This window comes from Salminus brasiliensis, chromosome 20 (assembly GCF_030463535.1).
Source record: "Salminus brasiliensis chromosome 20, fSalBra1.hap2, whole genome shotgun sequence".
NCBI lineage: Eukaryota > Metazoa > Chordata > Actinopteri > Characiformes > Bryconidae > Salminus > Salminus brasiliensis.
Genome location: NC_132897.1, coordinates 6635066 through 6651088, shown reverse-complemented (window position 1 = coordinate 6651088; position 16023 = coordinate 6635066).

Genomic DNA, 16023 nt, shown 5'->3' with positions numbered 1-16023 from the left:
GCTCCCTCCACCCACCCCTCCTAGTTGGACACTGAGTTTCAGCTAAAAAGCAGTGCTGGTCTTTTTGGTTTTATTGGTGCACTTAACCCTGCTCGCAGGGGGAGGCTGCACTCTGAAGGTATATTAACTTCTCATACCCATGTGTGCGTTCCGCCACTTTATTGGAGGAAGCAGAGAGCAAGGATTATAGCAGAGTTCACCTATCAGTTCACCTATGATTTACTGTTGTTGTCAGAAGGAAGCCTTATGTACAGTTATACTGTCAGGACATAGTACTGTCCCCATTACTGGGAAGAGTTTTAATACTGCTGTGCACCAGTAAATCAACTGACTAGATAGAAGAAACATCCTTATGATCTTCCTTCCACCTAAACATCTTCATCTTTTCATCATCAGAATGATAAGCAGGGACTCTGCATGACTCTATGTGTTATAGGTAATAGCTGTATTAGGCCGCCTACACTTACCTCCACAGTCCGGTTCAACTACTGCAATCATCTATTCTCTGGTCTTGTACCTATGGGTGCCTCAGATCCAGAGCACAGCAGAATGACTTGTAAGCCCTGTCATTCCTTTACTTCTCTTCACTGGCCTTCTGTACCTGCCCTTCAAATGCAAAATCATGACCCTGGCCTACAAAAAAAATTGGACTGGCCCATTTTTACCTGATGGCGATTATCAAGACCTTGTATTAGTTATAGTATAGTTCTGGAAAAGTGTTATTTGACTCAACAATGGTTGAACCATTTTGGTAATACAATATATTGACATAGTAAGACATCTAGATATTATGTCTAAATATTTGGTCTCCCCTTTGCTGCTCTATCAGCTTATTCCACTCTTCTGGAAAGAATTTCTACAAGCTATTGGAGTGTGTCTGACGGAACTTTTGCCCATTCATCCAGAAGAGCATATCTGAGGTCAGAGACTGATGTTGGATGAGAGAGCCTGGCTCGCAATCTCCGTTCCAGTTCATCCCAAAGGTGTTTGATGGGGTTGAGGTTAGGGTTCTGTGCAGGCCGAGAAAAAGATTGTCAAAAATGTCTCAGTATGCTGAAGCATTAAGATTAGCCTTCATTGGAACTAAGGGACCTATAGGCCAACCCCTGGGAAACAATCTTATAGCATTATCCCTCCTCCACCAAACTTTACAAGTGGCACAATGCAGTCAGGCAGGTAACATTTCCTCCTGAATTGCAATATCAGCTGCAGTTCAAAAGAGGCAGTGGATGGTAGTACGTGTAGGAGGGGGCTTGTGTCAGTCCTCACCCGCCCAGTGTCGGGGTATCACCCGTGATAGGTTGAAAATACTAGAGTGGGTTGGGTAATTTGCTATCTACATAGCAATAAATAAATAAATAAATAAATAAAGGCAAACAACACTTTAAGCATCCAAACAGAAGGTCGGACTATCTACATCAAGCCACTGTTACTAAAGAAGGGTTCTCCACACCTCACTACTGTTAGCTCAGCACACTTGTCCTGTAGAACAAATTTTCAATATATGGATGCACTTTAACCCCTTAAAAAGCCAATGTCCGACTGGCCAGCCAAAAGTGTTATTGGAAACTTCTATTACCAAAATTTATTAAATAATATTAAAGTATCGGAAGTGAAAAGTTAATGCGGTGACTAGATAAAAACATTTCCGTCAACACAGATCTGTCTTTTAGTTTATTTACCTATCAGAAACAATAATTGTGTTCAGTGTTGATGTCATATTTTATTCATGCTGAAATGCATCATTTTGTTTCAGTGTGTAATGGCTCAGTGCCGGGCACATAGCCAGTGTCGCAGCGCTGGGGAATATACTGTGACAGAGGCATATATACAGTGTCCTAATCTATCTATCTGTCTGTCTGTCTGTCTATCTATCTATCTATCTATCTATCTATCTATCTATCTATCTGTCTGTCTGTCTGTCTGTCTGTCTATCTTTCTGCCCGTCTGTCTGTCTATCTGTCTATCTATCTATCTATCTATCTATCTTTCTGCTGTATGTCTGTCTATCTATCTATCTGTCTTTCTGCCCGTCTGTCTATCTGTCTATCTATCTATCTATCTGTCTTTCTGCCCCTTTGTCTGTCTGTCTATCTATCTATCTATCTATCTATCTGTCTTTCTGCCCCTTTGTCTGTCTGTCTATCTATCTATCTATCTGTCTTTCTGCCACTTCGTCTGTCTGTTTGTCTATCTGTCAAGTCAGCTGTCTGTCCATCTGTCTATCTATCTGTCTTTCTGCTCGTCTGTCTGTCTGTCTGTCAAATCTATCTATCTGTCTGTCTGTCTATCTATCTGTTTGTCTATCTGTCCAGTCAGCTGTCTGTCTATCTGTCTATCTATCTGTCAGTCTAGTCTGTCTGTCTGGCTGTGTGTTTTATCACTGATGTAAAGGTGACAATCAGCAGCTCGAGCCCAAGAGAGAATAATTGGCCTTACTCTGTCTGGGTGGGTACGTTTTTCTTTATCTCCCAACATCACTTTAGCATGATGCTGTCCAGCATGGGCATCTGTTAGCCAATGTATCAGAGTATCTGTGACAGTTTGAAATAAGGCGGTGGCTGCATGCGCATGTGTCAGAGGTGGCATGTGCAGATCCTCACCCTCCCAGAACAGGTACATAACCCCCAACACAAGAACAGGTAAACAAATATTTAGGCATCCAAAAAGATAGCAGGACCACCACATACAGCCACTGTTATCATAAATACAATTCTTTGGTATGGTTCAAGTTTGAAATCATAACATGTCCCAGAAAAGGCCAGCTATAAAGGTTTATGGAGGTTTTACAGAACTCATTTTCCTAAAAACAACAGCTTATAATTTGGGCAGTTCCTTATATTGAGCATCACGCCGACCACAAAATGACACATAGCTGTAAAGGTCTATAGTCTGTAGTAGTTACAGCGTCCTCTAATTTAAGTGGAGTTAAACCTGTACTGAGTGATAAAGGAGGGCTGTTGGCTGAAGAACAGGTGCATTGTCAGGTTGTGACGGGGGTGAGAGCTAGGGGGCCAATGCTGTGACTGAGGCTTGTGTTTACTATCTGAGCAACATGAAGGCTGACAGGCGCTCTGAACAAACAGCCGGGTTTAAACCATCAGGGAGCAGGACACCATCCAGGAGAGGGATTGCCTGACAATTAGCTGAACTGGAACACACACACACACACACACACACACACACACACACACACACATACATGTAGACACACACATACCACTCTTTTTTTGCTTGTGTGTATAGGTGCATACAAAATTAACACACAAGACAAAATATTTATAATACACACGCACACCTACAAATACGTATATATATATATATATATATATATATATATATATATATATATATATACATACACCTTGATATAGACTAGTACACTGCCAATAGAATAGGACTCTTAGAGCAGATAAATATGAACCTACTGGCACTGTGCCTAATGCCAGGTGTGGTCTAGAGGGGTATAAAGCCCCCCAGCATTAAGCTGCGGAGTAGTGGAACTGTGTTCTCTGAAATGATGGAGGTGCTCCATCCAGTATTTTGGAATAAGTAGGGGATGAGGTAGGGTGGTGATCATCCAACATCCTGACCTCACTACCAGTACAGACAGTTACTCTAACAAAAGCAGGATAAGCTTTTTTAATACCCTTGATTTTCGAAGAAACCATAAATGAGCAGGTGTCCCAATACTTTTGTCTATATTGTGTATATCCAACAGAACATTGCAGCAGAGGTGTCTGTAGTGTAGTGGTAGTAGACATTTTATTCAATATTTCAACTATTCTTTAAAGCACATTATCTATTTCTGTTTACTTAATGTTTCTCATACCTACCTTGTGGTTTTTAAGTGTTTAATCATAACTCTCTTCTTGATTCTGTTCAGTTTCTCAGTAATATTAGAATTATCTCAAGCTCATTTTCATTTTTTCAGCTTTTAACATTGTCCTAATTATTTATAAATTTATGAAATCATTTAATACACTGGTTTTACAGTATGGAAAATGTCAAATTTTAAATGACAGTGTATATACACATACACACTCACGCAAAAACACACAGACACATACAAGGCCATGTCTGTGGGAGTAACTGGACTGGAAAACACCCCTTTGTTTATGTTTCTACACACAAGCTGGAAGCAAGCTGTTGGTCTGGAGAAGTTCAAACACTCACACACACACACACACAGTGATTCACCTTGAGATGAGAGACTCCCTGCTGACCGTGTTCATGACGACAGCTCAGAACGCACTCCCAACAGACCCTACTGCATAACCTCCTGCCCTCCACACACACTCATTACCGTCATCAGCATTACTGTGTGTGTGTGTGTGTGTGTTTGTAAAAGAGAGTAGGGAAGAGAGAGAGACTCGCTGTGTAAGCTGCTGCCCTCTCTAACCCCTCATTAGCATCATCATCATTAGAGCGGTGAGGCCCGAGTGCATTACATTACAGCTGCCTGCTTCAGTTTCTTCACTGCTCTCGTACACACTTACAGGACCTACATGCACTAAACTTTGGCCCCAGACATTACAAACTGATTGAACTGCGGCAACTGAGTGCAACCGAGGTCAAGAAACTTTAAAGGGGCTCTAGAGTATCAAACTGTATTCAAATTTTTGACAGAGTTGAATAATGAGAGGTCGGTACTAGGGATGCACTGATCCGATATTAGGATCGGATATCGGTCCCAATATAAACAAAATGATTTGGATCGGGTATCAGATAATCAAGTCAATCCATGGAACCAATCCTGTCTCTTTAATTTGTTGGTGTGAGACTGCACTAAATAAATGTGCAAATAAATAAATGATAAATGGCAATTTAGTACATTTATATCTATGTGTTAATTTGTTATATTATATAAAGTAATGTTTAAGTCAATCCTGATGCCCTAAGTCTCTCCCACATGGTGAGGTCTACGGTTTATTAATACAGCAATGGTATTGGATCGGTATTGAGTATCGACTGAAATGCAGAGTTTATGTATCGGTATCGGAACTGAAAAAGCCGGATCGGTGCATCTCTAGTCGATACATGGAACTGACAAACCGTCAGCCTCTAACATGGCTGCTCCTCCTTTAGAAGAAAATTAGGTATAACCGAAACAGCTGGAAAAAGAGCCAATTCCAAAACCCCAAAACTGTTATGTAACAGTCTTGACTCCTTATAACTACACCCCCATAATTTACATAAACTCCACCCACTAGAGGAGAGTACAACCACTAGAAGAACAGTACAACTTGACGATGACTTCAGGAGAACATGGTGTTGTTGATACTAGAGAGCAGCTCATCACCTCCAGACTCTGCTAGTTATGGGAATATGGGTTGCTATGTGATCCAGGTAGTAAAATATGGTGTTGATACTGGACCTCAGACTTGTAGAGCAGTGGAAGTGTGTTCTCTGGAATGATGATGCCCCATCCAATGCTTTTGGGATGAGTTAGGGAGTTAAGGGATGAGGTGGGGTGGTGATCATTCAACATCCTGACCTCATTAACACTCTAGTTGCTGAATGCAATGAAATCCTCACAGCAATGCTGCAAACGTTAGTGGAAAGCATTAATTTCTCCAACAAAAGCAGGATAAGCTCTTTTTTAATACCCTTAATTTCAGAAGAAACAATGAAAGAGCATGTGTCCCAATACTTTTGTCCATATGGCGTAGCATTGAACATGGCCCAGTCATTTTATGCAACCGGTTTATGCAACCAGTGCTGACCCAGGTGGATGATGAGGAAGTGTCCGAGCTTAGCTCAGTGAACTCAACAGTCCTCCCCACAGTCCGCTCCCTAACTCCTTTGATTAGCACACAATGCTACAAAAATAGCACCTTGCTTTCTATGGCACGGACACAACACATCACAGCCATCACTCACTGTTCTCAAAGATGATGTGGGTATACATCATCTTTGTGTCCCCAGCAGCACTTTCAGAGCATTCTTCCCATCCTCCCTTCATCTGTCCCAAAAGCATTTCTCCCAAAAGCAACATGCTAATGCATCGCCCCCTAAAAAATGCCCCCTCTTTCCTCTCCCTGCCTTCAAAGGAGCTTGAAAATCCCCAACAACCCCATAAGCCACTTGGAGCTAGTGTATGTGTGTGTTTGTGTGTGTTCCAAGCATGTGTGTGTGTGTGAGGAAAAGAGTCTAGTTGTGATAAAGGAGCGTAAGCGTGTGACACACACCACCCTTGAAGATTAGCTCAGGGAGCTCGGAGTGTAAGCTGCGGAGTCGTTTCTCATTAATCACGGTCGCGACAACACGAGGCCTTACGGGTACGAGGGGGGGGGGGAGAAAAGGGTAAGAGAGAGGCAGGAAGGAACCTGCAGGGCTAGTTATATTAGAATGCCATTAATTTATTAGTATTACCTTCATGCTCTGTTAGTGCTTTGTGCCGGTGCTGGTGCATTGTGTACAGTATACAGTAATTCTGTTTCCCCTGCCGGAGCAGTACATTTGGCCTTGGCCTCCATTCACAGCGTCAAAACCATGACCCTCAAAACATCAATTACCCTCCTGTCCCCTGCAGGCCATTCCTACCCGACCATTCAATGCAAATAAATCAGTAAATAAATAAAGCCTGTGTGTGGTGCAGCTGATTTGTGGAAGGTGCATTGGTTGGGACCTCTGTTTGTTTCCTGGGTCCTGCTCAAGCACTAGGATGAGGAAACAGCATGTTTGGATATATATATATATATATATATATATATATATATATATACAAAAGTATTGGGACACCTGCTCCTTCATTGCTTATTCCAAAATCAAGGGTATTAAAAAGGTGTTTATCAGTCTCTACTGTCCAGTGAAGGTATTTGCAGCATTGCTGTAAAGCTTTGATTGCATTCAGCATTAAGATTGCTCGTCACCCCAACTCATTCCTTATCTTCCACACAGTTCCACTGCTCCACAGCTCAATGCTGGGGGGCTTTATACCCCTCAAGTCCATGCCTGCCATTAGGCATGGTGCCAGTAGGTTCAATAGGGGGGTCATATATCTGCGTCAGATAGTCCTATTCTATTGACAGTACCTCTCTATAGGGACTGGGCAAGCTGTAAGTGTGTGCACTAGCCTTGAGATGTGTCAGCAATGGGTGCAACTTTCATTTGAAGGGGTGTCCACAAACATTTGTATAGTTATAGTGTACATATAGACCGTGTATTACAGTATCTTTACTGTACAGTATACAGTACACGGTACATCTACTGTAATTTTAGCTATATAGAGAGCTTCAGTTTAGGAGAGATTGATAGAACAGAGACAAAGTAAAGATACAGCTGCAGAGATAGCACCGTTTCTCGTAACTGCATCCCTGTTCAGCCCCTTTCCCTCACTAAGTGCTCATCTCATCTTTGCCCCCGGCACTTTTCAAACAGAGTTACAGCCATGCATTAACATCACACTCTATATTCCACTCATTACTGTATGTTAACACTTACTCTCTCTTCCTCAGACACACACACCTCTGCGGACCTGTGCTGCATGTGCCTTGGGTCCTTGTGCCTGTGGGCGCTCCTGAATGACGTCCATGAGAGGTCTAGAGCCTTCGGTGTGAAAAGACACAAAACACACAGGCAATACCATGGGAGAAGAGAACCCGCTCGCTTTTAACTTGATCAGAATGAAATTCATGCTGCTTCTGAAAACAATATTGTGCTCATTTCTGCATTTTCTGCAACTGTACTAGAAGTTTGGCACCAGAGACTGTGTGTGTGTGTGTGAGAGAGAGAGAGAGAGAGAGAGAGTGTGTGTATGTCTGTGTGTACTACCAAACAGTGTAGAATAAAGTGTGCAGCCCGAAGGGTTTTCAGATTGAAGTGACAGCGTCCAGGCTGAGGTAATTGTCCACCGCTCCCACTGTGCCCATGTCACCTGCCCCACTGACAGAGGGGGGTAGCGCAAGAGCTTCTCCGTCCAAATTACTTCTTTTCTCCTGAGGAGTGGGCCGGAGAGGCACACACACGTGGCAGGTAATTAGTTAGCAACAGCATGGCTTCCATAGACTGGCCTGTTCCACTGCTCAGTCCCGCATGAACACACACACTCCACTACCTTATTCCACCTTTCTAAAGTGAGTTCGCCTTCCACTTTTCGGCAGACTGCTAGGCAGGTCAGGACTGACTCTGTGATTTGCTCATTGACCCACTGAATCACAGACAGACTGATTCATTGAGTCACTGACTGATCCATTAAAGCACTGATTGACACTGATTGAGCCACTGGTGGACTGACTCCATGGCTTACTCCTAGACATGTGATTCACTGACTGACTCAGTGACTCACTGACTTGTTTACTGAGTGAGGAACCAATTGACACACTGATTCACAGACTTACAGACTGACTGATCCATTGAGTCACTGACTAATACATTAAGACACTAATTGATGGACTCGCTGACTAACTGACTGCCTGAGCCACTGATGGACTGACTCTTTGGTTTACTCCACTTTTTGACAGACTGATAGTCAGGTCATGTAAGAACCCGACTGACTCAGTGACTCACAGACTTGTTTACTGATGGAAGAACCAATCACAGACCCACAGACTGATTGATTCACTGACTGATACATTAAGATACTCTCTCACTGACTCACTGACTGGCTTACTGACTTACTGGCTTTTTGACAGATTGTCTCGTTGACTGACTGAGCCACTGATGGACTGACTCTTTGGTTTACTCCACTTTTTGACAGACTGATAGTCAGGTCATGTAAGAACCCGACTGACTCAGTGACTCACAGACTTGTTTACTGATGGAAGAACCAATCACAGACCCACAGACTGATTGATTCACTGACTGATACATTAAGATACTCTCTCACTGACTCACTGACTGGCTTACTGACTTACTGGCTTTTTGACAGATTGTCTCGTTGACTCACTGAGCCATTGATGGACTTACTCTTTGGTTTACTCCACTTTTTAAATCTTAAAGTAGCTGAATGCATTCATTAAAATATTTGGACATGTTGTGTATGCACATGGTTTCCCAGTCTACCTGCCTGCTTGTCAAGAGACAGGAGATCATTAGTTGAAATCCTGCCAACACCACAGCACTCCATGATCAGGAATTTGGGAATTTGAAGGCCTTCACTAGGGCCTAGGGGAAGTTTTAACCTCCAGATGAGAATAAACAGTAAACATATTGAGAGGGGGTGGCAATTTTAGATGTTTTGAGTTTTGAGGCTCAACTCAATAGGTATTATTGACCACACTGAGAAGCAACTCCAAAATCACTCTGTAATCAGTCCCTTTTTCATTGTCTCTAATATTAGCCAAGCTTTGTTACCGCTCTGACTAAAGGATTGCCCGGTCTTGCCCAGGAGAGACCTGCTGATGGGTAAAATGAAGTGTACTCAAGGTGTTACGTTGTGCTAAGGAGCATAACTGCTTCACTTGATGCAATGGAGGAAATCTTCTTTACTGAAGAGCCCCTTGGTATCTGCGTTCTCCTCTTTGTTTGGAAGTTAGCAGATGCACAACACAGCGCACAACATTAGCTCAGGTTTCGGATCATTGTCCATTGATTGCACTGGAGCATTTTTGTTTGGACGCCAGCACTTCTGTTCAACTGCCTGCGACGTGGCGCAATAACACACTCAGCATGGAAGCGGAGGTCTCTTAGCGACAGATCTGTTAGCGAGCAGGTTCACAAACACAAAGCCTCGGTCCCGCACAGCCTGCGCTCTGGCACCCCAGCTGCCGGGCCAGCAGTAATTAGGCCCTGCACAACTCCGCCTTGATTGAGTTGATGCATCAATAGCTAATGAAGTAGCCTTAAAAACAATTAGCCTGGAATGCTAAAGCAAACCATATGGTTCGGGAGCGAAGGACAAAGCGGCACTTGAGATGGACCGAACCGGCCAAATGGTGCAAAGGACTCCTGGTGGGTTTTTCCTTGCTTTTGTTTCAAATGAAGAAGGGGGGGATTAATTAGGTTTCGTTGAATATTCACGGACGACTAAAGCGAACACTGAGAGATGCTAGATAATGTCTCCTTGAGAGGCTCCAGCAATGCGGGGCCTCCGGAAAGGCTTCTTACGACCGTCCAGTGCGCTGGGCAGGCCATGCAGTGTCAGCAGAGATTTTACAACTGCCCCTCTAATGCAGCTCTCAAAGAGGCTTTCAGAGAGGACGCTTGCTAAAGCACAATGCGTAGTATAATGCGAATGCATTTGCAACGCAAAATATATGTACATAAAGCCTGCTTATGTTTGTTCTTACAATGATTGCTAACACAACAGGCTCTAGTCGCTTTTTATGCTCCTCTCTTGTGCTTTATTTATGCGTCCTGTAAATTTGCAGTGACATTAAAAGGAAGCGTTTACCACAAAGTGCTTTATGGTGCAAAGCTGCACTAAACACCATTAATCTTCACAATGACCGTCAATGACAGGCAAACAATAAGATGAGCACAAAAACATACAATGCATTCAAACAGGCTAAAAACTCAACAATCATCTCCTCCATTCTCCTCCATAAAGCCCCCTACACACCTCCTTTACACGCATTCCAAAACCCCTTGGTGATTGACGACGTGTACTGTGTAATGTGTCCTGCTTTCAAGTTTAAGTGCAAGTTCAGGTTGGGTTTACTGTCAGAGGCATTGGGAATAAGGTGTAATAGGGTCGGGGTTTCCCGGGAAGGGATTAAGCCCAGTCCAGGGTTGCAGTCCAGCATTCTTAATAGAGAATTTCCACCAAATTTCCATGACTAGGGCTTATCTTTGTCTGGTTAATAATACATTATATGGACAAAAATATTGGGACAACTGCAGGCATGTGGACTAGCTGTAAGGTGATATTCACATGCCAGGATATCATATTTTGTAGTGTTAGCATCTTAAATGAAAATAAAAGATTTGTTAAATAGTTTAGTTTAATAGCAAAAACAATACCATACACCCCTCCATCCAGTCTATGCCAACCATTTATGGAAAAGGCTTGCTTTGAATGCATTAATTTTGTGAAGTCACAAACACAGACATGTTTTCTACTGGTGTAACAATGCATCAAAATATAAAGCAATGCAAAAATGTGTCATCAGTTGTAGATTATGATGCAACAACATGGGTACAGTCATGATTTTTCATAATTATTTAAATGGTGAAATGTGAATGTACGAGAATATTGAATTGTGAACCAAACTGATTTGATTTAATCTGATTTGAGTTTAATTCAACTGAACTGAACTGTTTTGATCTGATTTTAACTGAATTGAACTAAACAAAACTGATTTGACTCAAACTGAGTTTAATTGAACTGAATTGAACTGATCTGATCTGATTCAAACTGAACTGAACAAAACCGAATTGATTTGACTCTAGCAGAGTTTAATGGAACTGAACTGAACAGAACTGAATTTAAATGAATTGAATTGAATTGAACTGAACTGAATAGAGGCTATACATTTATTATGTAAAATAAATTTCATGGGAATGTGTGGTACATAAAACTATATAAATATACATAACAAATATTTCACAAAAGTCAAAAGAATACTAAATTGAATTAAATTAATTTTAATTGACCTGAACTGAACTAAGTAGAACTAAAACAAAAAGGCTGAAAGATAGTCACATGAAATAAAATGTGACTGCAGTACCTAAAACTCCACAAACATCATACAAATATTTCATAAATCTGAAAATAAAATGAAAGGGAAATTTAATTTATTATTAGTGAAATCACCCCACTGCACTGGCAGATCATTACACTTTTATATTTTATATAAAAATGGCATGTATTATAATCTCCTTAAAGGCAGTAAAATCATTTCACAAAAATAATGTGCAGATAAATCAATTTTTATGAATACAATACTTGTATATATAAAATGTATAAAACTGGTGGGCAGACCTATAACATTGATTATGTGTGAGCGCTAGCTTGGGACTGCTCTGTTATTTTTCCATTTTCACAGCTGACTTGACCTCAACACTCCTTAATGTGGGCAGTGTGAGAATGTGTGTGTGTGAGTGGGTGGGGGTGTGTGTGTGTAAATGGGTTAAGTTAAAGGGAGTCATCTGTCAGCTCTCAAATTACGGGGCACAGTTTTGACTGACTGTTGGTTAATGCATTAATGAATAATTTATGAGGAACAATATCGGCAGTTTCTAAAGTCACTTTTATGCATTTTTAATTCTCCTCAACGTTCTGCAGTTGGAAATGTCTGGCGCGATGGAAGCGCTCTTGAGCACGACGGATGAAAAAAACGTCATTTCATGGCGAATTCACTTTTAGAATTTCTATGTCCATATAACCCAGATTCGTAAGGGTTCCCGAGAACAGTTCTGCAGCTTAAACCATGGCCTAAATCACAACAGTAAAGTCTCTCACACTTTCATCTTTGTTTGAGGCAAATAAAAGCGCCTCAGCGTGTGACTTTTGTCCGGGAAGGAAAGCTGGAAAGGGAAAGGTTAATTCGGCTGCAGGAGATATAACAGGGTGAAAACTGAAATGACAAGCAAGGAGCTCCATTCTGAATCAGCTTTGGCCTCTCAATACTGTCTCAGCACTCTGACGCTTCAGCCAAGATGCCTTTAAAGAAATCATAAGAGCTTTTTTTTTTCTTTGGAGCTCCACAAACAGCCTTTTTATTCCGGGCCTGAACCCTAGAAGCGGCCCACCCTCTGCGACACTAGGGTGTGCCCCCCCTTCTGACGCCCCTAAAACCAAGCCATGGAGAAGAAACAAAAAGAAGCTTTAATGAAGAAAAGAAGAAAAGAGCCTCCTCCTCTCAAAAAATGACATGGAGAAGCAATTCGCTTGGAGCAATCAGGGCTGGATAGTGAGAATCCAAGCTCGGAGGGAGGGGGGTGGATTTTGTAGAAAGGAGGAGGGTAAAGTTTAGCACAAAGGAGAGAACACTTATAAATAGCAGAAAAGTTTGAGGGTTCTCCATGCGAGGGTGTGTGCTTACTGCTGTATTTATTGTGTGTGTGTGTGTGCTCTGGAGGAAGAGAGAGAGAGATAGAGAGAGAGTTGGAGGCAAATGAGACACACTCACAAACAAGGCTGCTCCTAGATGTCCCAAAGGAGGCGAGAGCGCACCCCCCACAGAGCGTGACAGCATGGCAGAGGGGCGCGGCGCTCCCCCTCCCCAGCCCCCCAATACCCATTACACACTGTACCTAGCCCACATACACCACCCAACCCCCAAACACTCTCACACTGTACCTACCTCACACACACCCAGACACCACCCTACCACGACCCCTGGGACATGCAAAGGCAGAGAGCAAGAGAGGGAGAGTGACAGATAGTTGGATAGAACAATAGATAGAATGACAGACAGATACACTGACAGACAGACAGACCTACAGAAAAATGCCTAGACAGACAAAGAGACGAAATATTAGAGATGAAATATTAGATTCAACGATGGACAGATAGATAGATAGACAGACAGGCATACAGACAAATAGATACACAGTTAATTTAACACTCACAGTTCAGTTCAGTGTTGGTCTAACACTGGTTAATTAGATGTGTAGACAGGCTGACAGACACAAAGACAGACAGACAAATAGAACAACATTGATAGATTGCTAGATAGAATGACAGGCAGACGCACAGATACCATGAACAGACAGATAGACAGGCAAATCGACAGACAGACATATAAACAGATAGATCCACATTGATAGATTGCTTGATATGAAAGGGTAGATTCATAGACAGACAGATAGACATACAGACAGACAGACAGGGCCGACAGACATTGGTAAAAGCCAGACAGACAGATAGATAGGCTGAAAGACATATGTACAGATTCATGGATAGACAGACAGCCAGAGATATAGACGGATTCATGAACAGACAGACAGCCAGAGATTTAGACAGACAGAGAGACACAGATATGGACAGACAGGCATAAAGATGGCGAGAGAGACAACAGATAGGAATATTGACAGAATCATGGATATACAAACAGACATATGGACAGATACACAGGCACATATCAACACTGATAGACTACTAGGTAGGATGACATTCATAAATGGACAGAACGATTTATGAATAGACAGATAGACACAGAAATGGACAGATAGACAGACAGACAGACAGATAAATTTATGGATATACAGACAGACGAGCAGATTTGTGGACAGACTGACAGACAGACAGATAGACAAAAAGATTCATGGTCAGACAGACAGACCGAAAGATGCATGGATAGACAGCCACAAAAATGGACAGATAGACAGACATATTTATGGATAGACAGAAAGACGAGCAGATTTGTGGACAGACTGACAGACAGACAGACAGACAGATAAAAAGATCCATGTATAGACAAGCATACAGACAGGTAAACAGACAGATAGGCAGGCAGATTCATGGACAGACAGACAGATGGGCAGATTCATTCATGGACAGACAGACAGACAGATGGGCAGATTCATGGATAGACAGACAGACAGATGGGCAGATTCATGAACAGACAGACAGACAGATGAATACTAATTTTAGTGAAGTATCCATTAATTGAATGTTGCATTTTGATCTGAGGGTGCAGTCTGTACATGACAGTGGTGCAGTCTGTACATGACAGTGGTGCAGTCTGTACATGACAATGGTGCAGTCTGTACATGTGCAGTCTGAGGGTGCAGTCTGTACGTACTGCTGGGCAGAAGAGCACTGTGCTAAAGAACAGAGATAAGAGTAATCTGAACTGATACAGTACAGAGACGCAAAAACCCAGAAATCCAAATGTGGTGAAGGGGGGCGGGGGTACATCTCTACTTTTCAGCCCAGCAGGGGGTCTCTCCCTTTCAAGCAAACCCACAACCCCCCCTCCACACACACCCCTCAGCTCACACACTATCTCTATTACGGCTCACACGGGTGAGGCACATCCCCACACTGAAGCGCTCCACTGTAATTGTCCTGATGGCATAATCTGGTTGAAGTCTTGGAGAGGGAGTTTATCACCTGCTGGACTTTAATGCAGGGATATGGGAGGACGGGTTGAAAGAGAGATTGAATTGATTATGATGAAAAGATCCAATTTTTCAGCTCCACTGCCGGCTGGGAGCTGCCAGTGTTTATAGAATTTACACGAAAAACGCCCCTCTGCACTATGAGCTTTTAAAAGGGAGCATTTTAGTGGAATCTTATATAAAGACCCCTGTACTGTGGTCATATATTGATGAAGCTGAATAAATAAAAAAATAGTGCTTGAAGGCATATTTGATTGCAGTTGGGTCTGAAATACAGTACTGGGTAAATCGCTGCTGTCACGCCAAATCCTTGTTTTTCTTTTAGGAGAAAGAAAAAACCTTTCAATGGAAGTCAATGCAAAAAGATTTTATTCTAAGTATATTCTGGAGCATTTCTATTGGTCCATTCATCATGAAATTGACACAATATAAAGAACAACTGTCAGATTACATCGGAAAAGTGAAAAACAAGAAAGAATGGAGATACAAGGGTTTTAAATGTTTTGAACGGTTTATCTGAGTAATTTCTGTGTTTTTGACAGTAGTTATTGAGATGTTGGTTTGAAGAACACAGTGCTGATCTTCTCTGGGAAATCCAGACACTGTATGGATTTGCTCAGTTCCACCAGCAACTCACTCAATTTCCTTTAATAAAGGACTGATTAGATAAACTAGGTCAGGTGGGAGCTGAAAAATCCTGCCCGAAAATACTGGCCTTCTGGGCACACACATAAAAGTACTATTTGTGTTTATTCTAATGTTTGTGTTTGATCATGTTTTTCTATTTGTTTTTCTATTTTTTTCTAATAAAAATATTTCATAGAAGACTTTTACAAAGTACTTTACTTCACACACAGCTATACACGCTATATTCTATTCACACCTTTTATACACAGTGTTTTACTCAGCACTTTACACAATTTATACACCCTTCTATACACAGTTCCTTACACAGTACTATACACCCTTCTATACACAGTTCCTTACACAGTACTATACACCCTTCTATACACAGTTCCTTACACAGTGCTATACACCATTCTATACACCCTTCTATGCACAGTGCTATAC